This window comes from Puma concolor, chromosome C2 (assembly GCF_028749965.1).
Source record: "Puma concolor isolate L17-30 chromosome C2, mPumCon1.1.hap2, whole genome shotgun sequence".
Classification (NCBI taxonomy): domain Eukaryota; kingdom Metazoa; phylum Chordata; class Mammalia; order Carnivora; family Felidae; genus Puma; species Puma concolor.
The window spans coordinates 94,232,836-94,244,232 of record NC_141675.1 but is presented as its reverse complement, the minus strand read 5'-3'; the positions used below and the strand labels follow the sequence as shown (position 1 = coordinate 94,244,232).

General features: G+C 40.6%; 1 long non-coding RNA gene across 1 annotated transcript; it reads left to right on the top strand.

Moving 5' to 3' along the window:
- The first annotated feature begins 1,840 nt into the window (after positions 1-1,840).
- On the top strand, positions 1,841-9,016 carry LOC147577432 (uncharacterized). The gene is made up of 3 exons (XR_015240288.1): positions 1,841-2,029; positions 2,253-2,751; positions 2,991-9,016. It is a non-coding gene; the product is annotated as an uncharacterized LOC147577432 (long non-coding RNA).
- The last annotated feature ends 2,381 nt before the right edge of the window (positions 9,017-11,397 follow it).

The following is an 11,397-nucleotide window of genomic DNA, read 5'->3' as shown; positions in this document are numbered from 1 at the left end:
CAGTGTTACCCAGGAGCTATATTAGGGCTGTGCCTACTGTTCCTTGACCTTAATGTCCTTGTCACACATTTGCCATCCTGGGAGACACTGCTCAGCACATAGTTCTTCCTTGGTTTTCCCCACTGCTTATCGCTTCCAAGCGTGTGTAAATTATGCTTCTATGATCAAAATGATGTTACGTGATGCTGATTGGTGTTTCACTGACCTGCTTTTCCCTGTCCTCATACTTCCAGTTTTGCCTTTGAGTACACCCCTGTGCTTCTTTGCTAATAGCTTCTTACTTTAAAGCACGATTAGACTCTCTCACATTTCATTTTCCTCCCCATCAGAAATTTTAGATCATTACCCTAAATGAAAATCCAGTTTTCCAGGGGCACCTGGGTGGCTCAGTTGGTTGAGCTTCTGACTCTTGGTTTTGGCTCAGGTCATGATCTAATGGCTTTGTGGGTTTGAGCCCCGTATTGGGCTCCATGTTGATGGTACACAGCCTGCTTGGGATCCTCTCTCTCCCTCTCTCTCCCTGACTCCCCTACTCATGCTGTCTCTGTCTCTCTCAAAATAAAGAAAAAAGAAAAAAGAAAAAAACTTAAAAAAAGAAAAAAGAAAAGCCAGTTTCCCTTCTTGTAAATTAATACAATGATAACATAATAATGTTTAAAAGTCCAACTAGATGTTGTGGCTTGCTGAAGGCTCTCCACTTCAGGCCTGTCCTTTCCTTATTAAAAAGGGAAGATTAGTAAATATGAGATGACAAAACCTTATTAACACCAGAGACTTTCTTCTTTATGTAATCAGTGACTTGAAAGAAAATGAAAACATAAACAGCAATCTCACCAGGAGACTTAATGTTATTTAATGCTGGGTCTATGTGCTACCTTAAACCATCCTGCCCAGTGGCCCACACTTTGGGAAACCTGGCTTTAAGTAGGTGGGACATGTGTGAGATTTGAAAAAAGAGAGAGGTAACAAGAAAATCTGCCTGATGGCAAGGCAAGAGCATCGTCTCCCTTCCACACCCCCTGCTGCTCACAACCTCTTTTGAGATCTTTCCATGAGCAGAGACAATTACAGAAGTAATTCCCTTTGATAATACACCCCTTCCCTTAAGTGGCACTGCAAACATGGTTTCCAGACCCTTCCTCCCTCTGGTCGTGATACCCTGACTATGTTCAGTTTGTGCCATAATCCCAGGACTGGGCTCAATGTTTTCAATCTTCCTCCCACAGAACACACCAAGTATACAGTTTTACATGTTCCTCATTATAATCCTCCATTAATTCAGCCCAAGAGTCACTTTAGGGTTCAACTGCAACTCTTCAACTTTTTTTAAGTTTATTTATTTATTCTGAGAGAGAGAGAGAGAGAGAGAGAGAGAGAGAACCAATGGGGGAAGGGCAGAGAGAGAGGGGAACAGAAGATCCAAAGCAGGCTCCAGGCTTCATGCTGACAGCAGAGAGCCCGATGTGGGGATCGAATTCACAAACCGTGAGATCATGACCTGAGCCAAAGTCAGATGCTTAACTGACTGAGCCACCCAGGCGCCCCTCAACTCTTCAATTTTTAGAGTCTATTATTCTTACTGATTCTGCTTTCTTTCTTTCTCGTGGAATTGATTTTTTTAACCTGAATGAACTTTCCATATAACCCAATTCCTTTACATGTTAGTGTTGTAATCTTTCAACTTGTCAGGAATTACTTATATCCCGATTTTATCCTTAGGAACATTTAGCTTTCCCTCCAAGCTTTATGTAATTTTTATATATTTATTATATATCTATATATCTATATATATATACACACATATATATGTCATTTTTATTTTTATTTTTTTTAATGTTTATTTATTTTTGAGAGAGAGAGACAGAGCATGAGTAGGGGAAAGAGAAGAGAGAAAGGGAGACACAGAATCCGAAGCAGGCTCCAGGCTCTGAGCTGTCAGCATGGAGCCCGATGTGGGGCTCAAACCCACAAACCATGAGATCATGACCTGAGCTGAAGTCGGATGCTTAACCGACTGAGCCACCCAGGTGTCCCAATGTGTATGTCATTTTTTTTTTTCAACGTTTATTTATTTTTGGGACAGAGAGACAGAGCATGAACGGGGGAGGGGCAGAGAGAGAGGGAGACACAGAAACGGAAACAGGCTCCAGGCTCTGAGCCATCAGCCCAGAGCCTGATGCGGGGCTCGAACTCACGGACCGCGAGATCGTGACCTGGCTGAAGTCAGACGCTTAACCGACTGCGCCACCCAGGCCCCTCTGTGTATGTCATTTTTAAATAGATTTCTTTTTATATCTGTATCCAAGAACTTGAGAGGAGAAAGTGAAGGGCAAAGCCCTACTTCTAGAAGCTCCCTTAAGATTAATCAATACTCTGGGTCTGAACATTTGCATAGATTTCTAATTCATGTTTATCTTGACTACTTATATATTATGAGAAAAGTTTCAATACTTTATAATGATCCCCTGATCTGAGAGAGAGAAAAGAGAGATAATATGATTGCGTTTTAGCATGACTTCATTCCCAAGAGCTCCTGATAATTTCTACTTAATTTCGTAAATATATACAAGCAATGTTTTTAGTGATTTGTCCCTGGACTTTGCTGAGAACACACCAAACTTCCTAGTCTCTACTTTCAGGAATTTCTGCTTTACTTCTTTTTGGCTACTGGGGCAAATGTATCTACCATCTTCTAACTTCTTTTCTTTGGGATTATTCAGTGATCACCAAAGACCTCAGTTACCCTACAAGGTATTTCTTTTTTTTTAATTTTTTTTTTCAACGTTTATTTATTTTTGGGACAGAGAGAGACAGAGCATGAACGGGGGAGGGGCAGAGAGAGAGGGAGACACAGAATCGGAAACAGGCTCCAGGCTCTGAGCCATCAGCCCAGAGCCTGACGCGGGGCTCGAACTCATGGACCGCGAGATTGTGACCTGGCTGAAGTCGGACGCTTAACCGACTGCGCCACCCAGGCGCCCCCCTACAAGGTATTTCTAAGGCAAGATTGTAACTCAGGGTCTGGGTACCAGAATTCACTTAAAGCAGTTGGGTGATCGCTTCTCAATCTTGGTCTTCAGATTAATTTCCAAACCAAACCAAACAAAAAACCTCCCATACATTATTATATATATATTTTTCAAACTACAGAATCAATAAATGTTCATTTTAACAAGTCAAACTGTAGATATATAGACTACCATGGCCCTGAGGTAATCCATGTTAATAGCCGTATGTATGTCCTTCTACCCATTTCTCCGTGTAAATACAAATATATACACACAAAGTTGTTTTTTTAACAAAAATGAAATCGTAGTACACCTATCACTCTGCAATTTTTGTAGTCACTTAACAATATGTCATGACTATCCCTCCAATTAGACACAGGTCTAATCTACTCACTGGATGTGTAATGTTCCACAGTCTGGATATGCCAAAATTTTGTCAGCTTTTTTCTTTGTGATGGATTGAGGTTGTTTCAACTACAAATGATGCTGCAATAAATATTTGTGTGCATCTATCTCATATTGTGACTCCTGCATTTCTGTATGATAAATTTTTGCAGTAAGAATTGCTAGGTCAACAGATATATCAAAAGATTACTAATGCTGGATTACTTTCTAAACATGGCATACCAGTTCACATATGCTCTGACAGTGGTTCAAAGAAACTGGTTTCTTGCAATTACTTATTCAAGCATTTGTCTTCCTAAGATAAGTTACTCAAACCCCCAAATTTCTCCTCTGGAGTTACCATGTGGTGTTCAACTGGCTCCAAGTTGGCCAATCCATACCCATGTGTGAAAGTGGAATGACATTTTCCTTCAGAACTTTAGGGGCCTGAGATTTCATTACTTTTGAAAAATGGCATTCATTCAGACACCATAGTCTCTGAGCAGTGAAATCATTAGAAGGGATGAGCTATAAAGACCTCTAAAAAAAATTAAACTCTTATTTATTTATGACTATAAAACTCAACTCTTTAAAAAAATTTCAGTCAATACAGAAAGTTATGAAAGAGAAAGTGAAAAACTAAAACTTTCTGAGCATTTAATACGTGTCAGGTAGTGTTCTAATCCCTTTATATAAATTCTCTTATTAATCCTCCCAGCAGTTCCATGTACTACCTCATTTTATATCAGAGAACATGGAGGGAGAGGGAATTAAGCAACTTGTCCATGGTCATACAGCTGGCAATGGGTGAAATCAGGATTCACACTAAGCCATGTGCCTCTAGAACCTGGGCTCTGTCCACTGTGTGATACGGGCTGGCCTCCTCAAGTTGGATTTTAGCACTTGCAACATCCTCAGTCTGGCCCCACTCTGCCTAACTGAAGTTACCTGCCGTGTCCCCCTTGTGCTGAAGCCAGTATCCCCCTAAAGCATACTGTGGACTATGTCACTTCCAAGCCTTTGTGCCTGCTGCCCCCACCATCCCCTTCAGGCTCTACCAGCCATTCAGATAGAACTTCCAGTTCTATCTCTTCCAGGAAGACTGGCCTTCAGTATGTCATTTCAGTCAGTATCCATGCAGGGCTCTTGGCTGGCTCAATTGGTAGAGGATATGACTCTTGATCTTGAGGTTGTAAGTTCAAGACCCACTTTGGGTATAAAGATTACTTAAAAATAAAGTCTTTAAAAAAAAATATCTCCAGGAGGAAGCTGTGGGTGTATAAAGGAATCATACTGAAACATAAATCTTCTCATATTGCTGAAAGCTCACCCAGCCCTTGATCTCCTTGTTCAGTAGTCTCTCTTCTCAGAGAGACATACACTGCTGCCCCCCAGCCTTAAACACACCTCTGACCTCACTCTTCGGCATGCTCAGGCCTTGGGGTGACCATCACAGCCCACATTTACCCCAGAGGAGGTTGGCTTCTTCTCCTAAGAGAGGAGCCTGGAGGTGATGTGGCCATCCCTGTGCCTGAGTTCTTCTATGTCCCAGGCCCTAAAATCCTCCCTATCCTCAGTATTCACTCACTTATGAAACATTAACTATTTGCTTTATGGGGGCCATTCAGTGTCCTGACAATAGCCCAAATTCAAACTATCCAAAATAAAATCAACATCTCCCCCAAAGTTGTTTCTCTCTCCTCAATGACAATAGCCACCACACTGGCATGCAACATCAGGCTTGAAGCCTGAGTTATCTTTGGCTCAAGACATTATAATGCTCAAAAAGAAAAAAGTAATTACCCCCTCTTCCTCCCTCCCAATACCTGATTTACACTTAGACACTATGTCTCTCAATTTCTTCAAAATGTGTCTGGTATCTGTCCCTTCCTTTCTGTTTTCTCAGACGTGGGGTAAGGCGTTGGATTTGGCACCAGTCTCTGAACTGGTATCTTCCTCCAGCTTCTTTCCCCTCTAGTCCCTCTATTTACCTGTGCCAGATAACTCCTACAAAGTCTTTAAACTTATCATTCTCCTGCTGCCAATTTTTCACTGGATTTTCCCAAAGGCCTTAGAATAAGAGCTTCTTAACTTCTTAACCTAGAATTCAGGAACTTCTATGCCTCAATCCTTATCTTTCTTCCTTGATTTCTCTTATTCTTTTCCAAAAGAAATTCTTAGATCCTCTGAGGTTGATCTATTATCATTATTATTGTTGGGTTCCTTAAGCAACCCTTGTTTATTAGTCATCAAGCCACAGAGTGTCAGAGGAAGAAAGAAGAGCCCAGAAAGATTAAGGGAATTGCCTGAAGTCAAACAGCCACTGGAGAAAAAACACAGCCACTCTCCCATTTTTACTGCACTTCCAAACCAGACTGCACTTCTATTGGGTTTTAATAACTCTAAGTGACTCTTCAATAAATGCAAATGTGAGCTTTAATAGCTTTTGAAGACTATCAAGGGGCAGTGTTTATCTGGAAGTAAATTCCTGCTGCTACCCTGAAGCTCTGGGTCTTTAACATTTACCCAGGCCCATACCAGTATAGACAGATTCTTAGTTTGGACAGAACTGGAGGGTGGAGAAGTGGAAAGAGATCTAGGCAAATATCCAGGGAAGGAGAGCCCAATATGTGAACACCCCTCTTCTTGGGGTCAGACTGACTCAAGTGAAAATGCCCCTTCTCTCCTGCAGTTACCAGCCCCTGCAACTTCACAACTCCAAGTGCTCACCCAGCCCTGCTGGTTTGGACTTGAAACTCAGTCCACCCCAAAGTCAAGATCATTCCTTTTTCACTCTCAACCCATGGTTCACTTCAGAAGCTGCCCTTTGCTATACTTCTTCTATGGAGAGCACGGGGAAATGGTAAAACTAAAGACAAGCTATCACAAAACCAGAATGTTCACTCATTCATTCATTCATTCATTCACTCATTCAGCAAACCTTTAGTGTAAGCCTGCTATGTCCAGGCACTATTCTGATGGCAATCCTCTTAATAATAACTACAATGTATTGAATGCTTACTGTGTGACAGGCATGGTTTTATGTTTCATTAAATTCTCACAGCAACATGAGATAGGTTCTTCTTTTGTTATTGCCATTTTACATATGAGCAAGCTGAGGTACAGAGCAGTTATGTAACTAGACCATGAATGTGGCAGTGCTAAAATTCGAATCCAAGTGGTCAACTCCAGAGCTCTGTTTTCTTAACCCTACACTATGTTCATAAGGCATCCTAACCCAATGTCTACTTATGTTATCCCCATATCCTTGTTTTTTAAACTTAATTTAATAAAAATTTGCCAGCAATGGCAAGGTGTCTGGCCATGTTGCATTAAAGTAGATTTTACTAGGTCAGATGAAGTATTACAGTGTAAATAGGAGGGTTTTAAAAATATGTGTATTTATGTTTGTGATGAATAAATGACAGGTGTTAAAATAATTTGAGAGCTACTGGAGGTTGCAAAAGACAAGAGAAATAGAAGACATGTGGTGAATGATGAGGAATCAGATTACAAGAAACAAAATTCAGGGAAAAGAGAAGAAATCACATTGGAGAAATTAGGAGCGACCCACATTTTCATCTCCCACACTTCAGAGAGGAACAGGCAAGAAGTCTGAGCTGTCCACAGACAGGAGATGGGGACAGCAGGCCTGAGCTCCTCAGCAGGGCCTGGAGAAACCAGAAGAAAGGACCTCCTTCCTGAGTCACGCATGAGTCAAAGACAAAGTGTTCTAACTTCAACAGGAGGCAGAAGCAAAAGAACACTGGAAAGTGGAACTAGAAGTTTCTAAAATCCTAATCTAGGCCATGTTGAAATGTTAGACAGCTAAGTTTAACAAAGATCTAACAATTACCAACTAAATGCCAGGCACATGACACCATGTGGGGTGCTGGGACTATGGCAATAAGAATCTGCCCAGCCCTCAAGCACCTGGAGAGAAAGTCTGGGGGGAGGTGAGAGCTGAGGGTGGTGGTCCAAGAGGACTCTGAGAGTCCTGGAGGGGACAGATTAATGCTGACAGAGGTGGGGTAGATGTCAGGGACAGTGTGGGAGGGGAGGGGACATTTGTACTAGTCTTGAGGGATGACTAGGACTCAGAGCAGAGGGTTGGGGGTATAGAGGGCAATTCCAGGCCATTGAGCAACCGTCAGTTGGCAATCGGCAGTTGGCAATCATGTGCTATGCAGAAGAGGGCTCTTGGTAAGGATCACGTCAGAGAAGAGAATCAAAAGTGAAATAAAATCCCATGATCTCTAGGGAAATTTCTGAGTGGGAGACATGTGTCAACGTATGAATTCCATGACAATTAGAAGTGAAACCACTGAGAGCATTGCTCACATTTTTTCCGTCATCGAGACTTGTGGGGGAGTCTACAGGAAACCAGGGTGTCAGGAATATATGCGGAAGAAGATGGAGAACCTCTAAGATGGATTTGCCTCCTCTCCCAAGCAATTCCCCCCAGGCTATCTCTCAGGTGTCTGCCTCTCTGTTCCCATCACCATCATATATTCTGGCCCTTGGTACCTCACAATCCCTCTGACTGTTTCAATGGCTGACACTGTTCTCCTGGCTTTGTTCTCTCAGGTCTCTCAGAATGTGAACATTTATGAAACAACTAAACTCTGCCAGACTCTGTGGTATGCACTGAATGCAGTCTCCCTCAGCACTGCTCTGAGTGCACCATTTTCCTGCTCACTTTCCATCGCCTTTTGATGAGAGCTTATTTAGGTTCCACAGTTAGTCACTAAGAGCCATTGGTTCTCCTCCAGCCATGCTTTTCTTGTACCTTCCAGCGTAGGGTCTTTGAGTCACATATTTCTTTTTCCTGGATTGCTTCTGCCTTGCCTAACTCTGTCTTTGAAGGCACAGCTCAGTTTCTCCATGAACCCTCCGAATACCAGAAATAGGAAGTGATCTCTTCTGCTGGAGTTCTGTAGGTCATATAGTGGTTTAAACCACTCTTGTAATGCTTTCCACAGTGGACTGACACAGTGCTTATTTGTATATACGTCAGGGATCTGACGTATATTTATTTATGGTTCACAAGAAACCTATTTACACATGGACTGAGGACTCTCAGAGGAGAGTTAATTAATTAATCCTCAGAGGAGCCAGGCCCAAGGAGCTTGACTTAGCAAGGCCTTGGTGGGGAGAGGGGCAGGGTGCTTATGATTCATATCTCTCCTTTGCTAGAGCTCAAGTTCCTTCAGGGCAGATACCATGAATGATTCACTTATTAAAGCCTGTGATGTCCAGCATAATGTTTGACAGCAAGTGAATATTTAATAAGTATTCATGAGATAAAAGAATATTTATTGTTGTCTCCTGAGAGCAAATCTAACTATTTGCCAGGCTTTATTGCTAAAATTTTGATATAAACCCAAGATTTTCTTTTCACATGTGTGGATCTCTAGTGTGGGGTTACTGCAGAAGGTTCACAAATCCACGTCATGTCAAGAATTTTCCATAGACTGAGTAAATAAAATGCTTTGTACCTAATATGTAATGCTATATTTCAAATACATAAAGATACCATTGTGGTTGATTCTAAAAATCTACAAATATATCTAAAAAAAAAAAAAAACCTTGTAAGAATCCAGATATCTTTTCCCACACAACTTCTATGATGTAGAAGGTCTGATCCTTTTAAAAACAAACGCACACACATTAAATGAAGTTCCCATTGTACAGAACCTCTGTTATGTACTGCATGTGTGTAACAGGAGCCCTGCTTAGGGAGACCTCTAGCTCGAGGGGTGGCACCTCATCCAGGTAATGCTGAGTCTCAACTTAGCGTGTACACACTTTGTTGCTGTTTGTTTATTGCTTTATTTATTCTCCACAACCGCCCTCAAGGGTTGACAAAAGAGCTACTGAATTTCTCAGAATTGACAAGGGAGAAATATATTGTGAAATATATAGGGAAGAGACAGAAATCAAACAAGAAAGGAAATAAACAGTGTAATTTCAGGGAAAAAAAATGAGAAAAGGATGTAAGAGCTATATGGGACACAATGTACAGTTCTATCAAGCATGTAATTGGAATCCTAAAAGGAGAGGAAAGAGAAAAGACTCTGAAGAAAGTCCAAGCAGGGAAAAGGGACAGAAGATGATGGTAAGGTGAGTGGGTATCTTAGCTGGGATGGTGACATTGGAGCTGAGAACTGAATGGCCAGAAGTCAGCAAGTGTAAAGGCCCTAATATAGAAAGAAGCTAGGTATGCCTGACAGATATCAAAAAGAATAGTGTGGTTGAAACATGATAAATAAGAATGAGATCAGAATAAAATACAGTTGAAGGACAGGCAGGTAGGGCATTGTGGCTTATAAGTTTCCAGAAGAATAGGATTCACCAAACATGCTTTTGCTTCCCCACATTTCCCAATCCCTTTAACCAAAGCACAAAGTGGATTATTAAGTGGGTCCATGAGATTACCGCTAGTCAATGGACTAGGGGCAGAAGTGATTTGTATCCTTTCTGGGCCAAAGCATCAAAAAGCTGGCACAGGAATGTCGAGCTGTTTCTTTCTTCAAGTGACAGAGCCAGATGGTCAGAGTAGATTGAATCACTGAGTTGCAACATGAAGACGGTTGCCCTCATGAGTCATGCAGACTGGCAGTAGACTTTAAGAGAGAAATAAACATTTGTGCTATGAAGTCATAATAAGCTCATCTTGACTAATGTCACATGGTAAGAAGTTTGGATTTTACTCTAAGTATAATAAAAGCCATTTGAAATTTTGAGCGAGAGAGTGATGAGATCATATACATGTTTAAATGACCACTATGCTGTGTGTACAATAGATTATGGGGAAGAGAGACAGGAGAAATAGGGAACCAGTTGTAAGTCCATTGAGGTTAATCCAGGTATGAAATAATAGCCTGAAATCAGTGGTAGCAGTGAAGGTGGTGAATTGAATTCAGGATATGTTTTGAAAATAGAACTAAGATAAATGGAAAGACTCCAAGGTTTTGGTCATGGGCAACTGACTGAAAAAGAAGACAGAGTAGAAGGTAACATGGGTGGAGTGGGAACCAAGAGTTATAAAGCTTTCTGGGTTTAAAGATCTCTTCCAAGAATAGGAAAGAAGAAAGAGTACTTCCTAACTCCTTTTACAAAGTCAGCATATCAAACCTGACAATGATATTACAAGATACATATTTGTAAAAGTCCTAATATATATATATATATATATATATATATACATATATATACATATATATATATATATTTGCAAACTAAGTTCAGATATAGACAAAGAGGAAAATACAACATAATAAAATTGGATTTCCTCCAGAATGCATGGTTGTTTTAATATTCACATATCTATTGATGTAATTCATTAACAGAATAAGGGAGAAAAATAATCTCCATAAATGCAGAAAATCATTTAATGAAATTCAATACTCATCCCTGATTTAAAAAAAAAACAGCAAATTAGGAAAAGAACTTCTTTAATCTGATAGGGGCAATATAAAAATCTAATAGCACACATTATACTTAATAATGAAATATTGAAAATATTTTCCTTAAAGTCAGATATGAGAGAAGGATGTCTTCATTATCCCTTCCATTCATCCCTGTACTATAGATCCTACCCAGAAAAACAAGGAATCAAAAGAAAAATAAGGAGGAGAAAGAGGAGGAGGAGTGAGGGGGAAGGTATAGGTTAGGAAGGAAGAAATAAAACCATCATTATTTACGGATGATATATGTGAATCTGTGGAAAATCCTGAAGACTCCCTGAATTAATTATTAGAAGTGATAAGTGAATTTATCAAGATCACTGAATTAAAGTTAAAGATACAAAACATCAATTATATTTCTATATGCTAGAATTTTCACTCATGTGTGGATCTTGAGAAACTTAACAGAAGACCATGGGGGAAGGGAAGGGGGAAAAATAGTTACAAACAGAGAGGGAGGGAGGCACACCACAAGAGACTCTTAAATACAGAGAACAAACTGAGGGTGGATGGGGCGGGTGAGAGAGAAGGAAAAA